The sequence below is a fragment of the Papio anubis genome, chromosome 13 (assembly GCF_008728515.1).
Source record: "Papio anubis isolate 15944 chromosome 13, Panubis1.0, whole genome shotgun sequence".
In the NCBI taxonomy this organism is placed as follows: Eukaryota; Metazoa; Chordata; class Mammalia; order Primates; family Cercopithecidae; genus Papio; species Papio anubis.
The window spans coordinates 34173939-34187677 of NC_044988.1; the positions used below are offsets into that span (position 1 = coordinate 34173939).

General features: G+C 40.1%; 1 long non-coding RNA gene across 1 annotated transcript in view; it reads right to left on the reverse strand.

The window, feature by feature from the left end:
- Nucleotides 1-7271: 7271 nt before the first annotated feature.
- The window catches only part of LOC103878363, a 158859-nt gene continuing 152391 nt past the window's right edge, over nucleotides 7272-13739 (reverse strand). Inside the window, exon 4 of the long non-coding RNA XR_001895888.3 lies at nucleotides 7272-10113. This is a non-coding gene — a long non-coding RNA (uncharacterized LOC103878363). The remainder of the gene's footprint in view (nucleotides 10114-13739) is intronic.

Sequence of the window (13739 nt, forward strand, 5' to 3'; positions counted from 1 at the left end):
CGCGAGAACGTCAAGGGAAGGCGCGCGCTGGCGGCGCCGAGGCTTTCCCGCCCTCCCAGGGGTCTCAGGTGGTCGAAGGTAGCAGGCCCTGGCTCCTAAAATGAAAGCCAAAATCCCCTCACTACCCCGCCACCCTCCGGTTTGATTCATTTTTCTTTCGTTCCCCAATGGGAGATTCCTCACCAAGCGAGAGAGCATAGGACCCCTGTGACCTGATAACGTACGTTAAAAGGTGTTGCTCCCTCCACCTGGATTGCGTTTCCCGTTCTTGTTTGCCGGGTTGTTAATGAAGCTTCGTCTCCCTCACAGAAACCCCCCTCTCATCTCTTTCACGGTGTTAATCGACCTGTTTCCATTTGTGGGCGTGTGACCTCTTTCCTGAGACCCCCGCTTCATGAAGGCAGGGCCTGCGTCTGTTCTTGCTTTCCACTGTACCCCGGGGGCTAGCATTTAGCTGGCAATCAAATATGTGGTGAAACGTTTGTGTGTTGCATATGGGCATGTGCATTTAGTCAGGTTCAAAGCTTCTTCAGAAAAATCCTACTGGTTCACAGGGAGGCATAGGCCTTAGCCTCAATCTCCGGAAAAAAGAAGTAGGGATGCTGTCTTGAGGTACCTGGGATAGAAATCTGGTTCTTTCGGTTAGAGAACGTAGAGGATTGTCTGTTACCAAATTAACTTGTGACAGGGACCCCTAGAGGATTTGCCTTGTAAGAATAACAGCATGCGGCATGAAATGCTCATTTAGGTGAGATAATTTTGCTCAGTAGGGAAGGGGCATGGAAGCGAAGCACAATCGGCATAGGTAGCTTTATCATTTTAAATGAAGTTCTCCGTTATTAGTGTGTTGGCGTGGAAGGATGTACTATCGGCCACAAGAGGGCATTCGGGGGCTGTCTCAGGAATAAGCTTCAGGATGCTGAAGCTACAGGTGCCAGCTTATCAGTGATCTTACCATTTCCCTACACAATTTTATTTTTTTCTCCCTTTCTTTTCTGTCTTCTGACTCTGTCTTTTTCTTCATTTTCCATTTCCCCATCTTTTCCTTGCTTCCCAGTGGCATCCATGAATGCTGTTATATTAACTGCCCATTGGATTTTTTAAATGGTTGATATAATATAGATTAGTAAAATTTAATCACCTTCCTTGAAAAACAACTTATGTCCGAACTATAGTGGGCCATGAGTCCTAGTCAGAACTTTATCAGGTAAAGTTTTTGAGAAAGGAAAATATTAATCATACTGAGATGAATGTAAGCCCACTATAGTGGCAAAACGTAAAAAATGTAAGCCCACAAGGCAAAACCTATAGTAGATATATAAAAGATAAAAAAAAAAAAAAAGAAATCAAAGCATACCACTACAGGAAATCATCTAACCACAAAGAGAGCAAGAGAAAAAGAAAAGAACAAAGAATCTACAAAATAACCACTAAACAATTAGCAAAATGGCAGTAGTAAATTCTAACCCATCAATAACTACTTTGAATGTAAATGGATTATGTTATTTGATTAAAAAAACAGGGCTGAATGGATTAAAAAAACAAGACTCAACTATATACTGCCTACAAGAGACTCATCAAGGGACCTGAACTATACTTTAGAACAAGTGGAGCTATCAGATATTTATGGGACTTTCCATCCAACAGCAACAGAATACACATTCTTCTAAAATACACACAGAACATTCACCAGAATAGATCATATGTTATGCTACAAAGCAAGTCCTAATAAATTTAGGATAATAAAATAATATCAAGTATCTTTTCTGACCACAATGGGATGAAAGTAGAAATCAATAAAAGGAATTTTTGAAAACTCACAAATATGTGGAAATTAAAGAACATGTTCCTAACTACCAATAGGTCAAAGAAGAAATGTAAAGGGAATTTAAAAAATATCGAGACAGGCTGCTCAGTGGCTCATGCCTGTAATTCCAGCATTTTGGGAGGCTGAGGCGAGTGGATCACTTGAGGCCAAGAGCTCAAGACCAGCCTGGCCAACATGGTGAAACCCTGTCTCTACTAAAAATACAAAAAATTAGTCAGGTGTGGTGGCAGGCACCTGTAATCCCTGCAGCTCAGGAGGTTGAGGCAGAAGAATCGCTTGAACCTGGGAAGCGGAGGTTGCAGTGAGCTGAGATTGCATCACTGCACTCCAGCCTGGGTGACAGAGTGAGACTCCATCTCAAAAACTCCAAAATGGAAACACAACATACCAAAATTTATGGTATGCAGCAAACACAGTGCTGAGAGAGAAGTTTATAGTAATAAGCACCTATGTCATAAAAGATCTCAAATCAACAACTTAACATTGTATTTCAAGGAACTAGAAAAACAAAGTAAGCCCAAATTTAGCAGAAAGAAGGAAATAACAAAAGTCAGACAAAAAAATTTAAAAATAGAGGCTAGCAAAACAATAGAAAAGTTCCACAAAACTAAAGTTGGTTCTTTGAAAAGATGACCAGGATTAGGGACCCACTTAAATAAGCAATCTAACTGCCCCTTGGCAGGGTGGGTGTGCTGCACTGGTGGGAATCCCCCTTGTCTGGGCTGCCCTTACTCTTCAGAGCCAGCAGGCAGAAAAGACTAAGATCGCTGATCCACAATACCACAGCCACTTCTCCTCCCAGGGGCTCCTCTCCGGGATATCAGAGTTCTGTCCATGAACCACTGACTGGGATGCTGAGATTCCCACAGGGGGGTCCCTGCCTGGTGAGGAGGAGTGGATCAGGATCCTACTTAAAGAAGCAGTCTGGCTACAAACTGACCCAGCTGCTGTGCTGTGCTCTGGGGAAGTCCCTCCCAATTCAGACTGCTGAATCTCGTTGGCACCAGTGGCATGGGAAAACTGTGGACTGGAGCCACAGTGATGGCAGCACCCCCAAGAACTCAGTCTTTTTAGGCAGTCTCTAGCCTGCCATGCTGGCCAGAGAGGATTCCAAGCCAGCAGGTTTTAGCTTGTGGGGTTCTGTGGGAGCAAGACCTTTTGGCTCCCTGGCTTCCGCTCCCTTCCAATGGGAGTGGATGGATCTCCTGCATCACGGGAGTTTCCAAAGCTGAAGTATGCACATATTCCTGTGTCTCAGTGCCTGCTCTACTGGCCACCCACCCCAGCCACCATCATGAGTGTGTACAGCTTTGTGCTTGTGACCCAAAGCCCTCGTGGCATGGACTCACAAGGGGACCTCCTGATCTGCAGGTTGCATTGATCCATGGGAAAAGTGTGGTTTTCAGGGTAGGGTAGCACAATCCATCACTGCCCCAGATGGCTGGGGGAGGGAGTTCCCTTTGCCCCATGCAGCTCCTAGGTGGGCCCTCACTCTACCCTGCTTTTTCTCACCCTCTGTGGGTCGCACCAACTACCTAGCCAGTCCCAGTGAGAGAACCTTGGTACCTCAATTGACAATGCAGAATTCACTCTCCATTTTCATCCTTCTAGGTAAGAGCTGCAGAGTGGAGCTGTTTCTGTTCCGCCATCTTGGCTGCTCCGGGATTCAAGGAATTTGCCTATCTTCTGTTTTATTTAGCTCCATTGTAATCTTCATTTTTTTTTCTTCCTTCTTCTGGCTTGTTCTCTTTCTACCTACTTAAGATGCACTTACTTAATACTGCTGATATGGTTTGGTTCTGTGTCCCCACCCAAATATCATCTTGAATTATAACTTTGCAGAGGAAGAGATGAGGGATATGGGCCAGGGACAGGCTCGATCTAGGAAACTGCCTTTTATTTCTGGGGCAGCATGTTTGTCTTGTTCTAGCATTAACTTTGCTGGGCATTGTTCTCATCCTTTTGGATTAGAATCAGTATTTCAGACAGCACTCTCACTGGCTTTATCCCGGGTAGCTGATGGTCTCTGAGGTTCTGAAGCTCTTTTTTGTATTCTGTTGCTCATAGCCTTCTATCTGTACCATCTTCCAGTCTCCATTTCATCCAGTCAGAGGTTCTTAGATAAACTCATTTTGATTTGAGATCATATCTGCCACTCTTTTAATTTCATGACCAATTTCTTACTAACAACTTCATATTTTCTGTGAATTCCTCACTGTTTTGCCTGACTTGACAACAGCAAACAATTTACATTCAATCCCTAACAACTTCTAAAACTGAAGTTTCTGATTTTTAACAAATTAAATTTTAAATTTTTTGATAATTACAGATTGACACATGCCAATATAATAAATAATTACTAGACCCTTTCCAGTTTTGCCAAAAGGTAACAGCTATGAAACTACAGCATATATCAAAATGAGGATATTGACAGTTGAATAGTCATGATATAAATCTGTTCCACCACCATAAGGATTCCTTAAAGTCATACCAACTTCCAACCTGCTCCCTAACCCAGTCCTTAAATTTTGAAAAAGAGATTTTCCATTTTTAAATTTTGTCATTTTGTGAATGTTTTATAAATGAATCATACAGCATGTAACTTTCTGGAGTTAGTGAAAAAACTCAGCCTGATTCTCTGGATAGTCATGTGGCTTGTTGCATTTGTCACTAGTTGGCTGTTTTTATTGTTGAGTCTTATTCAATGGCGTGGATATACCACAGTTTGTTTAACTAACACGCATAAAGAACATTTTGTTTAGTTCCAGTGTTTGGCAATTACAAATCAGCCTATATAAACATTCATGCACAGAATTTACATAAACATTAATTTTAAATTCCTGGGAAAATGTTCAGTAATGTAATCTCTGCTTTGTAAGGTGGTTGCATTTTAGTTTTTCTTTAAAAGTCACCAAAATATTTTCTGGGGTGGCTGTACCATTTTGTAGTCCCAGGAGAAAATTTTGCCTCTATGTTTTCTCAGAAGAATGGTTTATTTTTATTTCTGTGTATCAAGGGAGGGAAGAGAGGTAAATGAGTGTATTCTTTCAGCCGCCCTGACTGTCCTGTCTGGATTTCTCCTCAGGCTCTGTTATGCATTGAATTGTGTCCCCGAAGTGATCCACTGAAACCATACATACCTGTATTTCAGAATGGGACCTTTATAGACCCTAGTGTGACTGCAGATGTAGTTAGTTAGGATGAGGTCCCTCTGGAGCTGGGCCCTATATTCAGTAGGATGGATATCCTTACACAAAGATAATGTGAAGGCAAAGGAACAGAGAGCACCATGTGTCAAGAGGGATAACATTGAAGAGCTGCAGCTGCAACGAAGGAATGCCAAAAAGCAGCAGCAATCCATGTGAAGTTAGGAAGAAGAAAAGAGGATGCTCCCCAAAGGTTTCGGAACAACATTGGCACTGCCAACACCTGGATTTTAACTTGCAGCATTCAGAACTATGAGAAAAAAAAATTTCTTTTGTTTTAAACCAGTTTAGGTTCTTGGTTACATCCAACCTGGGAATCTCACAGTAGGACCTTAGAGCTACTCTAGGAGTCTGTCCTTTTACTTCAGTTGTCACACTGATTTATAAGGAATATTAAAACTAAGAATAAAGGGAAATTTATATCTTACAAATGTCCTCCAGGAAGCAAAGCTTTGAACATTTCTTGGTTAAGAGATTTAAAATTATATATACTAGTAAAATTATGAAACTTCATCTATTATTATTTTCCCTCACATCTTATTTTTATAATAATAGCAGGGTTATATATAGAGTGCATATGGCAAGGGAAAGTTGAGAAACAGTTATGTGTCTAGGTAGAAGCTCCATGTGAGCAACAATTTTGTGGGTTTCCCCCCAACTATTAAACCCTAAGGACATAAGACACTGCTAGGCATGTGAGAGGAGGAGGTTGATAATTGTTTGCTGAATAAATGAATAGGATCCCCCAAATATTGATAATTTATTTATCAGTATTAATGTCAAATCATATAACATATCTGATCCTACTCCTTATTCTCACAGAAGAAGGTAGAGTCACTTGGGCAAACCAGAGGATTTATTTTAAAGTGTGCAATATATTCTATGATTCCTGGGTTCTCTGCCCTAATGGTCCCAAGATTCCTTCTCATTCTGTGTCCAGTATTGATGAAAAACATTTTCTATGCAAGAGAAATTGTAATCATGAGTGGTTCCCGAACACATAAGGATGCAATCTAAACTCCATATCCAGGATGAACTAGATGAGTTACGAATCCCTCTTCCTGCCTCCATCTCCAGCCATACCTTGATAATCCCCTTTACAGTAACTGGCCTCGTATCCTACTGACTTCTGGGCAGGTTCACACATACTGTGCTTTCTGTTGTTCTCTATGTCTTTCCCTGTCCCTTGTTGCCCTCTCATTTGCTCAGATACCTTTTAAGATTCAGATCCAACATTACTTCCTTTAGGGAAATTACCACAAACTCTCTTCCCTTATGTTGCTTCCTCTATGTTTTCTCCTTCCCATGATGGAAATAAAGTAGACCCCATTCCTTGTGTGTTCATTACATTCTCAGTGATGTTTTACTGATATCATAGCCCTTATTCCCCCTTACTTATTGGCCTCCCACACTAGACTGACTATGAGCTTCTGTGAGCTCACTGTAAGGTCAGTTGCACGCACATGGTAGCTGCTCAACACATCATATTAGTTAAAGGAAATTGCACTTCATCACAAGATATTTGCAGACTCTGGGGCTGGAGGATAGGAGGATGGTGGAACCGTAGAACCTGGCTACAGAGTAAAAAATGCACTGAGTGCTCAGGTTAGTAGAACTAGAAAAAGGCAAAGCCTCTATGATTAGTGATCCTGTGCCATACAGGGATGAGGTCAGGGATGCAACAGGAGGACCCGACCCATCCTAGGGTGATTCACCTCATTGATGAAGTTAACTGGTGTAGTCACTATGGATAAAAGTACAATTCACAGAGGACTGTGGGTTAGAAGGTGGGGGACCGAGAGGGAGTTAGAGGGTCTATATGGGCAAAATCTAGGGCAGCAGAGCTTTCAAGATGTGTATGGGGTTTCTCCTAGGTAATCATGCCTAATTCTTCATACCACCAAACCAATCTTTTAGTTCCTTTTATAATCTTTAATCTGGTGTTAAACTAGAGAAGGTAGCTCCTTTAGCTCTTGCCTGCTTTCTACTTTAAAGAGGGCGGAATATATTGAGATCTACCTGTTTGTGAATATGTTTAGGGCTTCAAAAAATTCCTTCTAGTAGTTTTTGGTTCTTATTTCCTGCATATTTTGTCCACATTCATAATCAAATGGTCACATTTCCACAAGATTTAGGAACTATACATCCTGATGAGCAAAAATTAACTTTCCAATAAAGTCTTATCACATATAATCCTGACATTTCTTCCTCAAAAAAAAAAAAAAAGTGACTATTCCTTCAAATCAGCCAGTCATTTCTGGCCCCCACTGCACTCTTTGTGCTAACTCACCCCACACCCCGCCCCAGTAGTTCTCCGGTGTATTAATAGCAGCACATTGGAATCACATGGGAACCTTTAAGAACACCCTTTCCCGCTGTTGCACTCTGAAACAAGGAAGTCATATCTGTGGGTGTGGAGCCAGTCCCGAGTATTTGTGAAGATCCCCAGTGGTTTCTAGTGTGCTAAAAGTAGGAGAAATATTACCTAGCTATTCCCCAAAGACCTTGTAGGAAGATTTTAGGAGTAATTCAATCGCATCTATTGTCTATCCCTTTGTATTTCGTAATGTTACAACTTTTATATACTGTGTACACCAATCATTAGCAACACAGGGTGAAATATGAAAGAGTAAAGGAGAACAAGAGGCAAGAGTCACCACTGGATTTGGGCAGTGGGGGCCATTGTGGCATCTGACAGAGTCAGAGTATGAGAGGGAAGCCCATTTACAGTGGGACCCAGCGGTAATGAGAAGTATAGAATTTCAGAGATACTTTAGAGTTTGGTGGGGAAATGATTGGTGTTTGTTTATGAAAAAATATTAGAAAACCAGGACTAATGCCAGGGAAAAGGAAAGGCTGAAAAGGTTAGTGATCAGTGTGTGTGTTAGGATAATTTCTTGAGATGTTATCCTGGTTTGGCGTGATACTGTACTATTCCATCTCACATTTCCATTCCCTAGCCCAGCTCAAGCAGGCTGCCTGGGCCTTGGTTTTTGCCTGTCTAGCTTACTTTTGAAGGGCTATACTAGAAAGGAGATGCCTGACACTGCACGGCCAATTGTTTATAAATGCCCAAAGACAGGTAAAAAGTTATGCAAGTAACCCTGATAGGACTTGAGCCAGAGAGAGAGAAATACAGAGACAGACACAGAAAAAGAGACAGAAGGGAGATAATATGATTATTTCTTTAAACTACCCTGGGGTTGAAACTTCCCTATCCAAGGGAAGAGATATCATCCTTGTCAGCATTCTTTCTGTCCCCAGTGAGGGACACAGGTACAGAAGTGAGAGGACTATGTGGGGTTGCACTGAGTGTTGCAGTGGTAGCCATTGAGGATAGTGCAGCCCAAGGGTCTTGGTGCTTTAGTGCTAAGGCCCTGGGTTCAGTGCACACCTTCATGGGTGTCCCCATTAGAACAATGTCTGATGTTGAATTCTCTACTAGGTGACAGAATTGGGATTGCTATTGATTTGGTAAAGAAGAAAGGTGGATATTTTCTGCATGTGAGAGACCGTGCCTTAAAATTCATACCTGTTGCACAAAAACAGTCTTTGGGAATAAGAAAGGTAGGGGTCATGACACAACTGGGAAAGGAGAGGGAAAAATGGAGAGAAAGATAGGCTAGTAGTAGGAGTATATACTGGTGCAGATTGAGGCAACTATGTCAGTAGATAATAGATAGATAATAGTGATAGTCCTCAGTGTTATCAGTTAAGGACAAACTTGGAGAAAATGTGTTCTGTAATGGACAGTGAGCTGCATACTGTAGATAAGTAAGTTTGAATGTAAGAGTTACAATGAGCAACAAGGGTTCCACCATGAAAGCACAACTCTTACAACATGTTGGCTTTCTGCGCAAACAGTTACATTCTGTCGTTCTCTGCTCTCTCAGTGAGAAGAAGCTCTCCAGGAGGGACTAGGAGAGGACATGATAAACCTCCGAGCCTTGGTTATGATTGACTATGTATGGAACTTTGGAATATAGGAACTTCTGTGTTCATCTCCTATAATTCTGTTTACAGACATTTGATTGAAGCAATTTACTTTTTCTAAAGTAAATTTTTTCTAAAGTGCATTTTCTCTATAGAGGCTAGTTAAAATGTATGGATACAGAGGTTGAAGAAACTGACTAAATTTAAAAATGATACCATGATGCTTTACCAACTCTAAGAAATGCTCATATTATTTCATGGTTTATTTTACTTACATAAATGTTCTGTAAATTCTAAAATGGTAGACTTGAATCCATTTCCTTACCAGTTCTAACACCAAAAAATGAGTTATTTATTCAGTTATCTATATGATGATATATTTATTTAGAAGCATAAAAAAGCCTTACTAGAGAAACAGTTGAGTTCATTTGGGCACAAAAATCTGAATATATTTATTGTCAGTTCAGACTGTTTTCAAATAATATTTCACTAAGCCCCAAACCCTCCCACTTCCAATGAAGTAAAATATTACAATGTGTGTGGTTTTGTGTTCATGTAGTGTATGTTGACAAAATTGATTCAATAATGTATAACTGTTATATGTGGTTGGTGTCAGTTGTGTATAAAAAGTTATGTTGGTTAAAGTAATAAAGCTTTTATAAACATTATATAGTTAATAAGATTCAAAAGCAATTGATCTAAATATACTATTAATAAAAAAGAAAAAGACTTTTTCAGCAGAAAAAAGATCAATTTCATAGAAGTACAATAGTGGAAAGACTATTGTTACAGAGTAAGTGAAACATGTAAGCATTAATAATGATTTCTCACATTCTAACAATCAGTGGTGACTGAATTGGACATCAGTGAATGTTTCATGGAGAATACATAGGAGGTTAGGTGAGAAGTTCACAATTACCTACTTTGTGGATACTTTCAGAAAAGTCCCTTTGTCACAACATTCTTCACAGTATAGTTTACTGGCATCATCAGCTTCACTTCTCTTTGGTCAGGAAAGTAGTACCTTTCTCAATGACAGCTGCCTCTCAGACAGAATTGCCTTCAGCTCCTGTGACAACTTAGGAATGAATCCTAACATCATATCTAAGGTCTCTGCATCTTTGTTAATGGTGGATGACATCATCTCTGTGAAGTCAAAAAGGAGGGGTGGAAGGTGAGGAAAACTATTCATGTCAAAGAGGATTAGAAAAATTACAGAATTTTGCCTGGATCACATTATAACCATTGCCTCAATGTAATTAAACACCAAAGAGAATCAGAAAGTATCCTAACATCTAAACAACTTAGCTTACTTAGAGTTGGGCACCTTGAAGTACTACAGTATTATTAAGGATCTGCTAACTTCACTCTCCTGTCTGTGGACTCTTTCCATGACAATCAAAATGCTTGCATCATGGCACTTTTGACTCTCTCTAATGCTATTTTGATTGATAACTTCCAACTGCATTATCGACTAGATAACAATAAGGAAATTTCTTTCATAATCAAAAATTTTCCAGTAGAAAGACTCACATATTTAAGTCTCTATTCACATACAACTCTATGTCTATATCTACATCCACCCCAATGCCAGACATTTAACATTGATTTTCTATGTGTACTTCCCATTTTTCTTGTTAAATTCATCTATAGTTTTCAAAGATTTTTAATGAGCATTTTTACTAATTTAATCAGAAAAAGTGAAAATTAAACACAAATTGTACTATAATCTACTCTTTCTTGATTTGCATTAGTAATTTTCCTAAACTGTGTTGTTTTTCCCTATTTTATAATAAGATAAACAAACTCTGACCAACAATGTAGGAAAAGTAAATAACTTTGAAATCACACTGTGAATCCTATAAAAAGGAAGCAAGTGTTTGCTGTCCATGATGACTTTTAATGGGGTCATTTAGTGATTAATATAGGTTATGCATATAGTCTACAAGATGTAATTTTGGAAGGCAGCCATGTACACCACTATACCACCAATGCACTTACAAGATGTAATTTTGGATTCACACATTGCATATTCAAAACCTGTTTCCTCTACATTAAATGTAAAACAATAATTAGTAATTTGCCTTGGCTTCTCAGAATTTAATACAACCTATTAGACCGACTAGAGTAGCCTCTATAGCTTTTGAAAGATGCCCTTGCTAATTCTAACTTAACTTGCAATTTATCTTTATGACTACCCTATGACTTGGTAAAGTTTAAACACCATTCTGGTATTGAACTATTCTCAACTCTGAAATTTCACTTTTAAAATCCATTGCAGCTTCAAATGTTGAAAACATTAATCAGATCTTCAGCTACAGTGGTCTGAAGGGGTAGCTTCCCTTGTCTCTGGTCCTCTCCAGTTTCTCCTGTAATGATCCAGGCATCTTTCTCTTACAACCCTTGTCTCTCAACACCCTGTAAGACCCATTTAAAAATATGCGAAGCAAGGCTGGCTTGGAGTGCATTTAAAACCATTAAAAGAGAGAGAGAAGGAGGACGCTTTTAATTGCTTAGGCCACAGTCTAGCTTTTGGACAAAAGAAGAGTCATTAAGTCTAAGGCCCTTTCTGTCTTCCATTCGAGGACCCTAACAGGTCTCAGAGTGCCTGTGCCTGTCTGGCATGTAAAGCAGCTTGATAACCAGTGCACCACCTCTCTGCTTGCTCACTTTTCTCTCAGTTCGAAATTCGCTGTCCAGGTGCCTGTCCTCCTCTCTCCCAGCACCTTCCCCTGCCCCCCACCCAGGTCTTACCTCCTCCCAACTGTCCCACTGAGACCCTTTCAATAAAAGTATATTACAAAGGAAAAGCCCAAACTTCAGGTATCAACATCTGTGGAGTAAGGACTGAGCAAGGGCAGCTACAGAGCTGTGGAGCCAGGCCTTGCAGGCCGCTGTTCCAATTGATTGTTTGCCCTAAGGCAACCAATAAGAAGTGTGGGATGGCCAGGGATTGGGGGGCCATTTGCCTGTGGGTTGTCCAGATACCTGCAGAAGCTCCTCCTGGATGCTCGAGATTCTGTCCTGGAGATCCTTGTACATTGTGGTCTCTTGGAATTTAATGCCACTTAACTTCACCTTTTCATCACTCACCCACTTCATGGGGTTCTTTCTGAAGCTGACTTTGCAGTAGCCAGAATACTGGCATACAGGACCAGAACAGTTGAGCATGCTGGAGCTGGTTTGTCCTGTTCTGGGCATTTCAGTCTTTCTTTAGGGAGTTATCACTGCTGTTCCCTAACAGCCTGTGCTTATGTACCAACCTGGGCTTCAGACTACTTTCTATATGTCTTCCTAGAGCTATTACTCACCTTTAGAGTCAATGGTCCAAGTTCTACCACTTTTCCACCTACCCACAAAGAACTTTCTCCCTCAGTTCTTATTCACCCTCCCTACCTCACTCCTCATATCCCTTGTCATCTCCATGCTCCCAACTTCTACCCTTTGCTCGATTTTAATTTAAATTTTCTACTTCTTTTTTCTTTCCTCCTCCATGAGTATTTTTATGTTTACCAAAATATTTGTAATTTAAATGTCATTTGCTTATTTAAAGGTATGTCCTGGTCATTATGGAAAATTCAGGTAAAATAAAAGTGAAATTGAAATGTAAGTTCATCAGATAGAGACTGTCTCCATTAACACTTGCTGTATAACATTTACTATTCTTCCTAACTTCCCCCATTTTGTTTTTATTTCTTCTTTGAAGCAGTTAGAGATTATAATTAGATCGATTTCTATAGTGCCTTGTTTATGCATCTGCAGTATTGTGATGAGTGGATGGAGCAACTGCTCACAAAAGAAAGAAAACTGATGATATTTAAACCAAGTCCTGTGAACATTATTAAAATTTCAATAACATCACTTTAAGCTTGTATATAATAATGTTTAAGGTTTACAAGGCAATTCCCCATTCACAGTTGTATAAACCTGAAATCTTCTTTTTTCCACTTTTATTTTGGATTCGGAGGGCACACGTGCATGTTTGTTACACAGGCATATTGTGTGATGCTGAGGTTTGGGGTATGGATGATCCCATCACTCAGGTAGTGAGCATAGTACCCAAAGGTAGTTTTTCAGCCCATGCCACCCTACTTGTCTACCTCCTCTTGTAGTCCCCAGAGTCTATTGTTCCCATCTTTATGTCCATGTATACTTAATGTTTAGCTACCACTTATAAGTGAGAACATGTGGTATTTGGTTTTCTGTTCCTGCGTTAACTCACTTTGGATAATGGCTTCCAGCTGCATCCAAGTTGCTGCTGAGGACATTTTTGTTCTTTTTTGTGGCTGCATAGCATTCTGTGGTGTATATTTGCCACAGTTTCTTTATCCAGTTCATCACAGAGGGGCATCTAGGTTGATTCCATATCTTTGCTATTGTAAATAATGCTGCAATGAACATAAAAGTGCATGTGTCTCTTTAGTAGAAGGATTTCTTTTCCTTTGGGTATATACCCAGTAATGGGATTGCTGGGTTGAATGGTAGCTCTGTTTTAAGTTCGTTGAGAAATCTCTGAACTGCTTTCACAGTGGCTGAACTAATTAACATTCCCCCCAACAATGAATAAGCATTCCCTTTTCTCTGCAGCCTCACCAACACGTGTTGTATTTTGACTTTTTAGTAATCATCATTTTGACTGGTTGAGATGGCATCTCACTGTGGATAAACTTTAAGATTTCAACTGACAGGGAATTTCAAAGATCCATACTTTTATCTACCCTCTAGAAATCCTGTCAAGGCTGAGAAAACACAGAGACCATAGAGGCTTGACT